Here is a 12,206-nt window from a genome sequence, read left to right as displayed (position 1 = left end):
GGCTCGGAGATGTAACAGAAGGCACCTACCCGAGTGCCATGCAGTGAAACTGAACCCGGAACCATGTAGTTGGATCGCAAACTACTTATCACACCATCACGCCTGCACGCCTGTTCTTTCTTTCTTTCTTTACTTTCTTTCCTTTCTTATCCCTATCTTTTATTCTTTTTTGCTTTGGTCTTTTCTTTCTTTTTGTTTTTTTCTTCGTCTTTTCTTTCTTTCTCTTCTTGGTATCTATCTTTCTCTTTCTTTCTTTCTTTCTTTCTCTTCTTCTCTCTTTTCTTTCTTATGTTCTTTCTTTTCTTTCTTTTCTTCTTTCATATCTTTATCTTCTTTCTTATCGCTATCTATCTATCTATCTATCTATCTATCTATCTATCTATCTATCTATCTATATATATATATATATATATATATATATATATATAGTATCTGTCTGCCTGTCTGCCTGTCTGTCTGTCTGTCTGTCTGTCTGTCAGTCTGTCTGTCTATCTATCTATCTATCTATCTATCTATCTATCTATCTATCTATCTATCTATCTATCTATCTATCTATCTATCGACTAAATCTGGAAGGAGACAGTTTTGCCAATGTTACGAGAAAATGCTTTTATCCTCAATAGTGTACAAAACAAACGACACACTTAGCATACGACTTGCCGTTGCATTGCGTGACCTAATGAAAAGAGCAGACGACATGTCATGCAACCAAACGCAAGAAAATACGAAGTGTATTTTATTTGTTATGTCATAGTTGTAATTTTATCGCCATCTTAGTTGCAAATCAAACAATCTTAAGAGCAAATATAGCTGTGTGCATATGTGTGTGTGTGTGTGTGCGTGTACGTGTATACGCGTATCTGTGTGTATGTAATGTGTGTGTTGAGTCATGTTTGCATGTGTATGAGGATGTGAATGTGTATGTTGTGTCGTGTCTGTGTGTGTGTGTGTATGTTTGTGTGTGTTTGTGTGCGTATGTATTTGTATTAACATGTATTTGCGTTCAGCGAATGTGTTGTGTGTAGCGCTGTGTGTGCGTGCGTGTACACATGTATCTGTGAACATGTGAATGTGTGTTGTGTGTATGTGTGTATGTGAGGGTATAAGTGTGCGCATATATATTTATCTGTATGTATGTGAATGTGTTGTGTTGTGCATATATCTACATGTTTCTGTGTGTACGTGAATGTGTGTGCACGTTGTGTTGTGCTGTGTGTGTGTGTGGTTTTGTGTGTGCGTGCACGTTGTGTTGTGCTGTGTGTGTGTGTGTGTGTGTGTGTGTGTGTGTGTGTGTGTGTGTGTGTGTGTGTGTGTTTGTGTGTGTGTGCGTGTATGATACAGAAAGATGTTATGGATGCAGTAACGTCTTTGTCGAGGAAATTAATTTAATTGCTCGAATGAGCTCGTAGTGGATCATGTGAATCTGGCCTCTTTCGTTTCTAATTAGGTTTTCGTAAACAAAGATCAGATCTTTCAAATTGAGTGGTGACGTCATAGCATTCTAGCCTCTGATGCTGAACGACTACACATCAAATTTATTGTCTGAAGTCAGCAGAAAACAGAAGAGGCAAAAGTTCTTGATTATTGCTTCATGAAGCATTGATTAACCATTCATCATTTAATCCGTCCATATCTGGCTTAGATATTCAATCGTTTTTATATTCAAATCGGTCAGATCCGACCTCTTAGACCTACTCAATAAATATCATCCTAAAAATAATGATATTACATCATCGAAATCTTAAAGCTCTGAGATGATCCACGATTAATTCAAAACAATGTGAATAAATATGCATTACATTTGACAGAATAATCTGAATGCTAAAGGCTAAACACTGCTAATAAAAAGAGGAACGAGATATAGATAGCCCAGCTATTTATATCTCGTGGATAGTCACAGGATAAGAAGAGGTTACTAACGGACTAGGGAGAACCGATCGCAGTCATAACTCACATAAGCGGAAAGTGTAACCTCTCGAAAGAGCTGTTCTTCACTCCTGCTCCAGAGCGTCGGCTGCGGGGTCACTCCGAAAAGCTCTATCTGCGACGATTTCATCTCAATCGAGGGAGAGGGACTTTCTCCGTCCGGGTTGCGGATCCGTGGAATAAGCCCCGGACGAGATAGTGAAGATGCCGACGACCCCTCGGTTCAAGTCTCTCTTGACCAGAAATGGCCTGAACTCTTTGCATGAACACCCCCGTGTACATAACTCCATGTCCCCCTACATGGCCTTGCTTTTTGCTTTTTGAGCCAAAAAATTAACTTAACTTAACTTAACATCAGACGTTATTGACAATCGGCTGATGTGAACTACCGAATGTGCTTCTAATCTAAAAATGATAGGCAGTATATACATTCATTCTTTCGAACTCTCTCTCACCTACACGCAGCCATACAAGCTACCAAATAAAATCATTAATGTGAGAAGAATTTTCCGACGTTACTTTGTTGGTTTTTTTCATGGACCTGTCGCGTTTTATTCAAATTTTTAACCCCCCACAAAAGGAAAAAAAACACGAAATATATAAAAAAACAACAACTCTTCATTCAGCTAACATCCCATTCACCCCATGTTTTTCATTGTACAAAATGATGACAACAAGATATTTTGTTAAAATTTCTTCTGAGACTACTTTCGTGATGTGCAAACGAATGTTCGTCAAACGAAACTTGGCAGCCTCTTTAAAAAAGGATACATTGACAAATGTTGCCCTAAATACACTGAATTTGAATAAATGGTGATGCTCATACCAGAAGTGTCTCTAATCATATGCGTGCCAGATCAGGGCTAGCTTGAGGCTAAATAAGAGTAACAACAATAAGAAAAGTCTCAATGTAGAAATACCAGCCAAATCTTTTCTTATCATACCTACCGTGTAAGAAAAAAAAAAAAAAAGGATACATAAGAAAATAGATAAGAAAATACATAAGAAAATAGATACACTATTTATAAAAAAATAAATCAAAAGGTGGATGGTCGAGATTGAAATGCCTTGATCATAGAGGTGCAGTCGATCATGGCTATTTAGCGCTTAACAACAACAGCAGAAACAGGGGGCGCAATACAGTCTAGGCGGCGAGCTGGCAGAAATGTTAGCACGCGGGCGAAAATGCTTAGCCGTATTTCGTCTGCCGTTACGTTCGAGTTCAAATTCCGCCGAGGTCCGACTTTGCCTTTCATCCTTTCGGGGTCGATTAAATAAGTACCAGTTATGCACTGGGGGCGATATAATCGACTTAATCCGTTTGTCTGTCCTTGTTTTCCTTCCCGTGTTTAGCCCCTTGTGGGTTTATAGGAAAGAATAGGTATTTCGTCTGCCGCTACGTTCTGAGTTCAAATTCCGCCGAGGTCAACTTTGCCTTTCATCCTTTCGGGGACGATTAAATAAGTACCAGTTACGCACTGGGGGTCGATATAATCGACTTAATCCGTTTGTCTGTCCTTGTTTGTCCCCTCTATGTTTAGCTCCTTGTGGGCAATAAAGAAATAAGAATACAGTCTTTTCTTTTCAAGGAGAGCTTCTCAAAGAAACTCTTTCATACAATCACAAGAATTTTGCCAACAGAAAGATCACTGAATTCCTAACGTGTTTCTGTGGAATACACGTATATACACTGGCATGTGTATACACACATACACAAACACACTCGCTCACAAACATAGAGAACGATGATTTTTCTTGGAATTGTTTCATTTTTAACTATCATGGTAATGAAACTATTTTAACTATGATATAACGCTAGAAAAAAACACAATGAAACAAAGAAAATAACATGCTATTTTCCCATGTTGGCTGCGTGACATATCGTCTGCTCTTTTCATTAGGTCACGCGATACACCAGAACACCTAGCTTGCTCAATGTATCGTCAACTTTATTTAGTTCGTTTTTTTTTTTCTTAATACATTATGGAAAACTGCATTTTCTGTTCATACTGACAAAACTGTTTCCTTCCAGATTGAGTCGTCACGAATATATGACCTTTCAGACGGCAAACACTAACGTAATTATGTCACACATAACGAAATACAAATAGCAGACGACATGACGTCGCATAAATATATAAATAAATAAATACAGCAATGCTGTAAATCTTTTCTTTTTGTTTTTGTTTTTTGTCGTCAATAGTTAGGAGCGAATAATTAAAAATCGATATGCACTCAAAAACTGTATATTTATGAATTCCCATGTCACAAAAAATTAATATAAAGAAGGGAGAATTAAGTTTATTATTCGCTCGCATAAGTGTTTCCGTTGGTTGTTTTCAAAGACAGAAAGTCTAAAAATATAGATTATAGAATATAATAAAGGAAATTCATGTAAGTTTTCGGATCATTCTGTAAATGTCAGAAGTGATTATAACCTGAAGGAGAAAAATGATGCAGAATATTATTTTGTTTTCAATTATTAGCTGTGTCCTCGCATATCCAAGCTGCTCCGAACACTCACATAAGCATAACGCATATTTTCTCTGACAAGAAAAAAATCTATCTATCTATCTATCTATCTATCTATCTATCTATCTATCTATCTATCTATCTATCTATCTATCTATCTATCTATCTATCTATCTATCTATCAATTTATCTATCTATTTATCTATCTATCTATCTATCTATCTATCTATCTATCTATCTATCTATCTATCTATCTATCTATCTATCTATTTATCTATCTAGCTGTCTGACTGACTGTCTGTCTGTCAATCTTTAATTGTTATATGTATAATTCATATTATTCATTTTGAAGAGTTGATATTTACAATATGTATACTCATACATAACTATATGTATTTAATAATGATGATGATAAATAAATAATAATAATAATAATAATAATAATAATAATAATAATAATAATGATGATGATGATGATGATGATGATGATGATGATGATGATGATGATGATGATGATGATGATGATGGTGGTGGTGGTGGTTGGTGGTGATGATGATGATGATGATGACGACGATGAGATGATGATGATGATGATGATGATGATAAAAGGAAGCGGTTGGGATCTTCTCATGACCTGAATGATGAGTGATGGTGTCACAAAACACTGGTAATTGCGCAACCTGATAATCGCTACCTCATATGAGTGACAATGAAAAGACAAAATATTGTGAATAACGGTGGTAATGAAACTGAAGCCCTTAATGGTGACAGTGTTACACACGGCAGGCTCAGAAATACTGGTCCGACTCCAGCCTGTCGTTATCTAGCAAGGGACCAGCACACACGGCGTAGATGGGACAAAACAAGTCAATGCTGTGGTCATGGATTGTTACTACCCGAGCAACTCTGTAGACGAAAATGGTGTTCATATATTAGAGGATACCGATAACGTATGTATGATCAATGGAGAGAAAGAGGTTTGTTTCAACTCAGTATGATTGTTGCTTAAAGATTCAATAATGAATAAGTATGGCAGATTGATGTCTTATAACAAATAACAAAGGAAACATTTGAAAAACGATCCAGGAATCTGATTGCTGACTGGAATAAGAGTGTAGTAGAGACATGGGTATTATTAATTATACGAATATTTATTATCATATTTATTTTGACTTTGAAATATTCATGATCCTTTATAGCACTGGGGTCGATTCGTTCGACTAAAAATTCTTCAAGGCGGTGCCACAGCACGGTCGCAGTTCAATGACCGAAAGATGTAAAAGATGAAAAAACAATTAACATACTCTGCTTTTTAATTTTATTTTTTACTATAATGTTATGATCCAGAAATTTATTATAGCGATCAGCCAATCACTTGCTAGATTGGTCGAATAAATATACATACATACATATATACATACATATATATATATATATATATTATATAGTATATATATATATATATATATATATATTATATATATATATATATATATATATATTATATATATATATATATATATAATATATATAGATATATATGGTATATATACATATATATATATATATATATATATATATATATATATATATATATATATATATATATATATATAGATATATATATATTATATATATATATATATGTATATATACATATATATATATATATAGAATTATATATATATATATATATATATATATATGTATATTTGTGAAAGAAAAGAAATCGATACGTGGTTGTATGGTAAGAAGCTTGTTTTCCAACCGCATGGTTCCGGGTTGTCTCACTGTGTGGCGCTCTGAGCAACTGTCTTCTACACTATTAGGCAAATGTAATTTATCTTCATATTATTGGTGTTGAATGATTTGTGATAATTATGTATAGTGGAAAATGAGATAGGAACGGAACGTTCGTATCTTTAATGAATATAACCATGTTAGTGGCTATATTCATTTTAAAAGCTTAAGCAATTGGCTCGAAAATCTTCGACTAAACCTTTTAAAGTGGTTCCCTTCATGGCTGTAGTCCAATGACTGAAACAAATCAAAGGTAAAAAATAAACGACACATACATACATACATACATACATACATACATACATACATACATACATACATACATACACACACATACATACATACACACATACATACATACACACATACATACATACATACACACATACATAAACACACATACTTACATACACTCATACATATACACACATACATACATACGTACATACATACACACACATACATACGTACATACATACATACATACATACATACATACATACATACATACATACATACAACATACATACATACATATTTACAGTAAGTAAACAGTATTATCATAAGAATGTAGGATTATCAATCATAAGTTAGAATTGAACCCAGAAACTCTCTATCGCAGCATGAACAACCATTCCGTCAACGTTGTAAAATCTTCTCCCAAAGATGATCTGGTTTCATAATTCTGGGTATAATCTGGAATGTAAAGAAACAGCAGAATCGAGACACAACGTGGTTGAATGAGGTACAGCAAGTTATTTAGTGGGTATTGCACAAACGTCTTGCCTTACCAGAGATACTCTTGTCAGTCTGTGAAACAAAAAAGGTTAAAAAGAAATAAAACAGAGGTTAAACTCAATGCATTAGACTAGCTGACAATTGCATAAACAATAGCCGTATCCAAAAACCAAAAGATGCATGTAGCAAAAAAAAAAAAAAAATGAAAGAAATTGCCCCGGTCCGTAGCATGTTTAAACGTTATGCAAAAAACGATGTAGCGACTGATGGGTAGGTACGAAGAAAGAATAGCGATGGAGGCTGTGCTGAGCAGCTCCACATCAATAGACCCGTTTGTAAAACTGCATCACTGAGTTTTGCTGACAGCATGATCAGACGATAGAAGTTCGACTTTGTTCTGTCTTCATCGATACTAGTGCAGCCATGTTTTATCAAGTTTCCATCTGTTGTAGTCGATGTTATTAGAAGACTGACAGCTACACGATCCTCACAAATACCTCTAAGAACTGAAGTAGCTATTTATACTTACAAAAGTATTCCAGGGTGATAGCTTATCTGTAAAACTGTTCGCCTTGGTAGTGAGCTTCACGTCAGCGTTCGGGAAATGTCAAAACTATGTGTCAGGATCTACAGATGAGAGGTCAACTGCTGTCTCTGTCTGTCTGTCTGTCTCTGTCTGTCTCTGTCTGTCTCTCTCTCTCTCTCTCACACACACATGCGCGCACAAACACACACTTCTTTTGTTGATGCCATAAAATTGTATTGAGGAATTTAAAGAGAAATTTAAAGCTGGTCGTAACATTCCAATGTCATATTCGTACGACATAGGAATGGAGTTTGATCAGAATAAGTGTTCATATTTAGGAGATAAGGATTGTCTACCAGGTTAGAAAGAGGGATGTCAATGTTCTGTTGATCTCCTTTATTATTTTCAATGATGAATGTACGCTATCTACATGTGGAAATTGAAGAGGATGTTACATTCATTAGTGCCCTGAGGAAAAGCCAGGGTAAATAGAGAATACCAAACGAGTTCCCTATGGATACCGTATTTATTACAATTCGTGGCTTGTAAACGTATCTAACTCGCTTTCGCTCGTTAGATACGTTTACAAGCCACTCGTTGTAATAAATACGGTATCCATAGGGAATGAGTTTGGTATTTTATTTATTACACACGAATAAAACGACATATATTTATTAACACAATAACTAAGTTCTTCACATGTTTGAAGCGCGCATGAATACAGCTTGATTTCACGTCAGTGACGTCACAATGTGTAACTGTAAAAGATGTCATGCCGCAGGAAGATAGTCCGACTTTATAGCGCTAAGTTTTCAGGTGAAATGACTGATAACTGATGACTGTTTAACATTTTGTTAACATTCAAGTTCACGTTCAAGAAATACATAACACACGTGAAAGTAATGAATGAAGTTTAGTTGTAACTTATGAATGACAAAAGTAGTGCCGTCACCGTGACCTCGGGTCATCACCATGGATTGACCAATCAGAAGCAGCGCTCGCAGTATCTGACATATGTTAGATACCAAAAATATCTCAAAGTGTTCTCACTCACATGTGTGTAATAATAAAGGAATATTTCAGAAAATTTCAATGAGCAATGTAACTGCATAGAACTCAGTGTCTGCATTCAATAAATTCATGTCCCATTATGATTTTGACCAATATTTGGGATATCAGAGCGAACACTCGAAAGGATCAGCTACTTGAATATCAAGACTAGGAAGATACTAACAACAAATGGTATCTTCCTAGTCATTAATAGCATGACAGGAAGGCTGGCGGCAATATAAGGTCAATCGAAATGGCGTTCGCTTACGGTTTTCGCCTACGGTTATCACGTTGAATGCACAGGTTCACGTCCGATCACCGAAGCTAAGCAACGTCGCGCCCAGTTAGTATTTAGGTGGCTGACCGCTTGGGAAACCTAGGTGCTGTAGGTATCTCACTTTTAGTGAAGGTGCGTGACTTAGTAGTAAGGGTATCCAGCTTACGATCGTAAAGGTGTAAGTTCGATTCTTGGTGGGGCGTTCTGTTTTTGAGCAAGGCGGTTTATTCCACATAGCTCCGATCCACTCAGCTGATAAAAAAGAAAAATGAGATGTACCTGTATTTCAAAGGGCCAGCCATGTAACATTCTGTGTCACGCTGAATCTCCCTCAGAACTACGTTACGGATGCATGTCTGTGGAGTACTCAACCTCTTTCACGTCAATTTCACGAGCAGGTTGTTCCGTTGATCGGATCATCTGGGTCCCTCGTCGTCGTAACCGACGGAGTACCAGTTTTTAAATGGCCTCTGATTTACTGGACAAAAGGGAGACAAATGAGTGCAACACGTAGATGAAGAATTCATTCCTGAGCAGGCATTCTGAGTTGGCACTCGAAATAAACGAATGTTCCGTGTAGTCTAGGTTTCTAAATTTTGGAGAATTCTTGAATCTTGAGATTATCTCCCCTTATCAAAAGAAGCTGGTCGTTATTGCATATGGCAATTATGATACGTTCTCTAGAAGTGGAGATAATTTTAATAAAACAAATATGTGTGTTGTATGGTATTTGGTATACCTATACCGGTATTTGTCTGTGATTTAGGAGTGACTTAAATCCGCATCGATAGAAACATTGCAGGAAGGTGTGCGCAAGGTAGGGCCGGGCATAGACGCTTATCATAGCAACGGAAAGTTATTCACGAGTACATATCATACAAACTAGAGGATGCCAACAACGTTAATAGGAGGAATAATTTTTCTTATTTCCTTATTGCCCACAAGGGGACAAACAAGGACAGAAAATCGGATTAAGTCGATTATATCGACCCCAGTGCGTAACTGGTACTTATTTAATCGACCCCGAAAGGATGAAAGGCAAAGTCGACCTCGGCGGAATTTGAACTCTGAACGTAGCGGCAGACAAAATACCTATTTTTTTTACTACCCACAAGGGTATTTTTTTTACTACCCACAGAGAGGACAAACAAGGACAGACAAGCGGATTAAGTCGATTATATCGACCCCAGTGCGTAACTGGTACTTATTTAATCGACCCCGAAAGGATGAAAAGCAAAGTCGACCTAGGCGGAATTTGCACTCAGCACGTAACGGCAGACGAAATACCGCTAAGCATTTCGCCCGGCGTGCTAACGTTTCTGCTAGCTCACCGCCTTAAGGAATAATTCTTCTTGGACCTATGATAGATACATTACATTCCATTTACCTAGGAACAAGAAAGAGCTATTAACTCAATGAAAGAGATAATATTGTCTCCAAACATTCATACTGTGATAGGAAATGTTGAATATACCCTATCAGTATGGATGATATCACCTCTAAACCATCAGCGACTGCTCCAAAATGTCCGTAAGCTGCTATCTTCTCATGAGACATGACATTGTTGCCAAAATTATTCACAAGGTCATCAACAAGAAAGATAATTTTATCATCCCTAAAAGATGTTCCATATTATTATGTACACAAGTGAGTGAAAGATTATTTCATCGATGGAATATTGACGACTTAAAGAAGGATCAAATATGTGGTGAAAGAAAATTTACATTAGTCACGGAGTCTTATTTTTTCCCTAATTTTCAGAGATGTACGGGAGGCAACTCTGAATATATTTTAGTATTGTTGAGCTTCATCAGCGAAGATGTAGTTTGCCGAGTTATTCGCGAACGAATCATTAATAAATCTATAGAAATATATACGAAGGGTTACTGAAAAGTTCTTGGCTTTGGGTTAAAGAAAAATACAGGCGGATCAGTTAATTATGATTTTATCCAACATATTCTCAGATTCACACATTTATTGCGGCGCTTCTTCAGTTTTCCTAAGCCCTGTAAATGAACTCGAAAGGTTTGGCCTCTAGTCAGGCCTTTCCCGATACCTTTAAAGCCAGGAACTTTTCAGCACCTACCGTATTTGTTAGGAGATAGATAGATAGATAGATAGATAGATAGAGAGAGAGAAGAGTGAAAGAGAGAGAGAGAGAGAGAGAGAGAGAGAGAGAAAGAGAAGAGTGAAAGAGAGAAAGAGAAATAGAGTTGTTTAAAAGCTAAATAGTTATACGATGCCTCCTCTATTAATGTTGTGGTTGTCCTCTAGTTTGTATATATAAACTTCCTGTATATAACGTTCCTGTATATAACTTCCTGCTGCTATGATGAGTGTTTCTGTCTCCAGTTTCTGTTTTTGTTGGTTAGTCCAGCTCTCTTAAACCGCAAAGAACATTTACTCACTCAGAGTACCCACTCAGGAGTTTTTACGTCATCCATTAAAAATATTCTAATGGGTGAAGTAAAATCTTATAAACACTTGAAAATTTTACTTTTAATAAACTACGAGTGTACTGAAGCAATATTACGAGTACTTGCTATACCAACCTTGGAGAAAAGAAAGTGGAAGTGAATCTCGGTGGTTTGAAAATTCAGACTGTAGAAGGACAGAACTCTGTAATTACTGAAACATGTTTACTTCAATGCTCTATCGTTTCCGCCATTTTATTCACCCTTACATCATAATATGTTGATAGTCCATTCTGTGACTCAGTTTGGGTCGTTGATACATAAGGGAAGATACGCTACTGTTCGTGTAGGAACTAAAATGTATTACACAACTACAGTGGTTTCTCATCACCATTTCCCTTTCTTTTTTAAGTGCTGACTTTGGAAGAATGGGCCATGCCCATGACTCTTGAAGGTTCTCCGGCACCGATGTTTAAACTGATACAGGTCAACACGTACAGGAAAAGCAGAATAGGGAGTAGATTCCAAAGGCGCCGATGTTCCGGGGAGAAAGGACTGGATATAGCGTTTAGTGCAAGGTCAAAAGATGGGGTTGAATGAAATAAAGGTGACGAGAAGAGGAGAGACGAATAGTTCAGAGATGCCTGAGTGGTGGAGGTACGAGGCCAGCCAGTTCCAAGGCACTGAGACCACCAAGATTAAGAGGAAGGATTGAAAATTCAGTAGTGCTGCAAGATAATGGTAACTTGCCAAGTTTACGAAGTTACCGTTGTGTACAGCACTGAACCATACAATTCTGCCAGGGGAGCAGAATAGTCTCAGTCTAAGACAGCCTTACCTACCATTGCAGTGGTCACCACCTGAAGCATCAGACCTGTCCATTCCTTCAGACTCTACATTGAGTGGACAGTTAAGTGCAGTGAAGAGAGTAGGATGTACTCAAATTGTAATACTTCACCATGTCCGAATGTTGCGATGTGGGTTTTTATCTAGGAAGAGATAT

General features: G+C 36.8%; 1 long non-coding RNA gene and 1 pseudogene across 1 annotated transcript in view; one reads left to right on the top strand and one right to left on the bottom strand.

The window, feature by feature from the left end:
- The first annotated feature begins 8,787 nt into the window (after positions 1 to 8,787).
- Positions 8,788 to 8,904, top strand: LOC115226849 (annotated as a pseudogene).
- Positions 8,905 to 11,427: 2,523 nt separating this feature from the next.
- LOC118768643 overlaps positions 11,428 to 12,206 on the bottom strand; it is a 1,964-nt gene continuing 1,185 nt past the window's right edge. The window contains exon 2 of the long non-coding RNA XR_005004430.1: positions 11,428 to 12,206. This exon is cut by the window's right edge and continues 671 nt beyond it. This is a non-coding gene — a long non-coding RNA (uncharacterized LOC118768643).

The sequence above is a fragment of the Octopus sinensis genome, unplaced genomic scaffold (genome assembly GCF_006345805.1).
Source record: "Octopus sinensis unplaced genomic scaffold, ASM634580v1 Contig00098, whole genome shotgun sequence".
Classification (NCBI taxonomy): Eukaryota; Metazoa; Mollusca; class Cephalopoda; order Octopoda; family Octopodidae; genus Octopus; species Octopus sinensis.
This window is presented reverse-complemented; position numbering and strand designations above follow the sequence as displayed.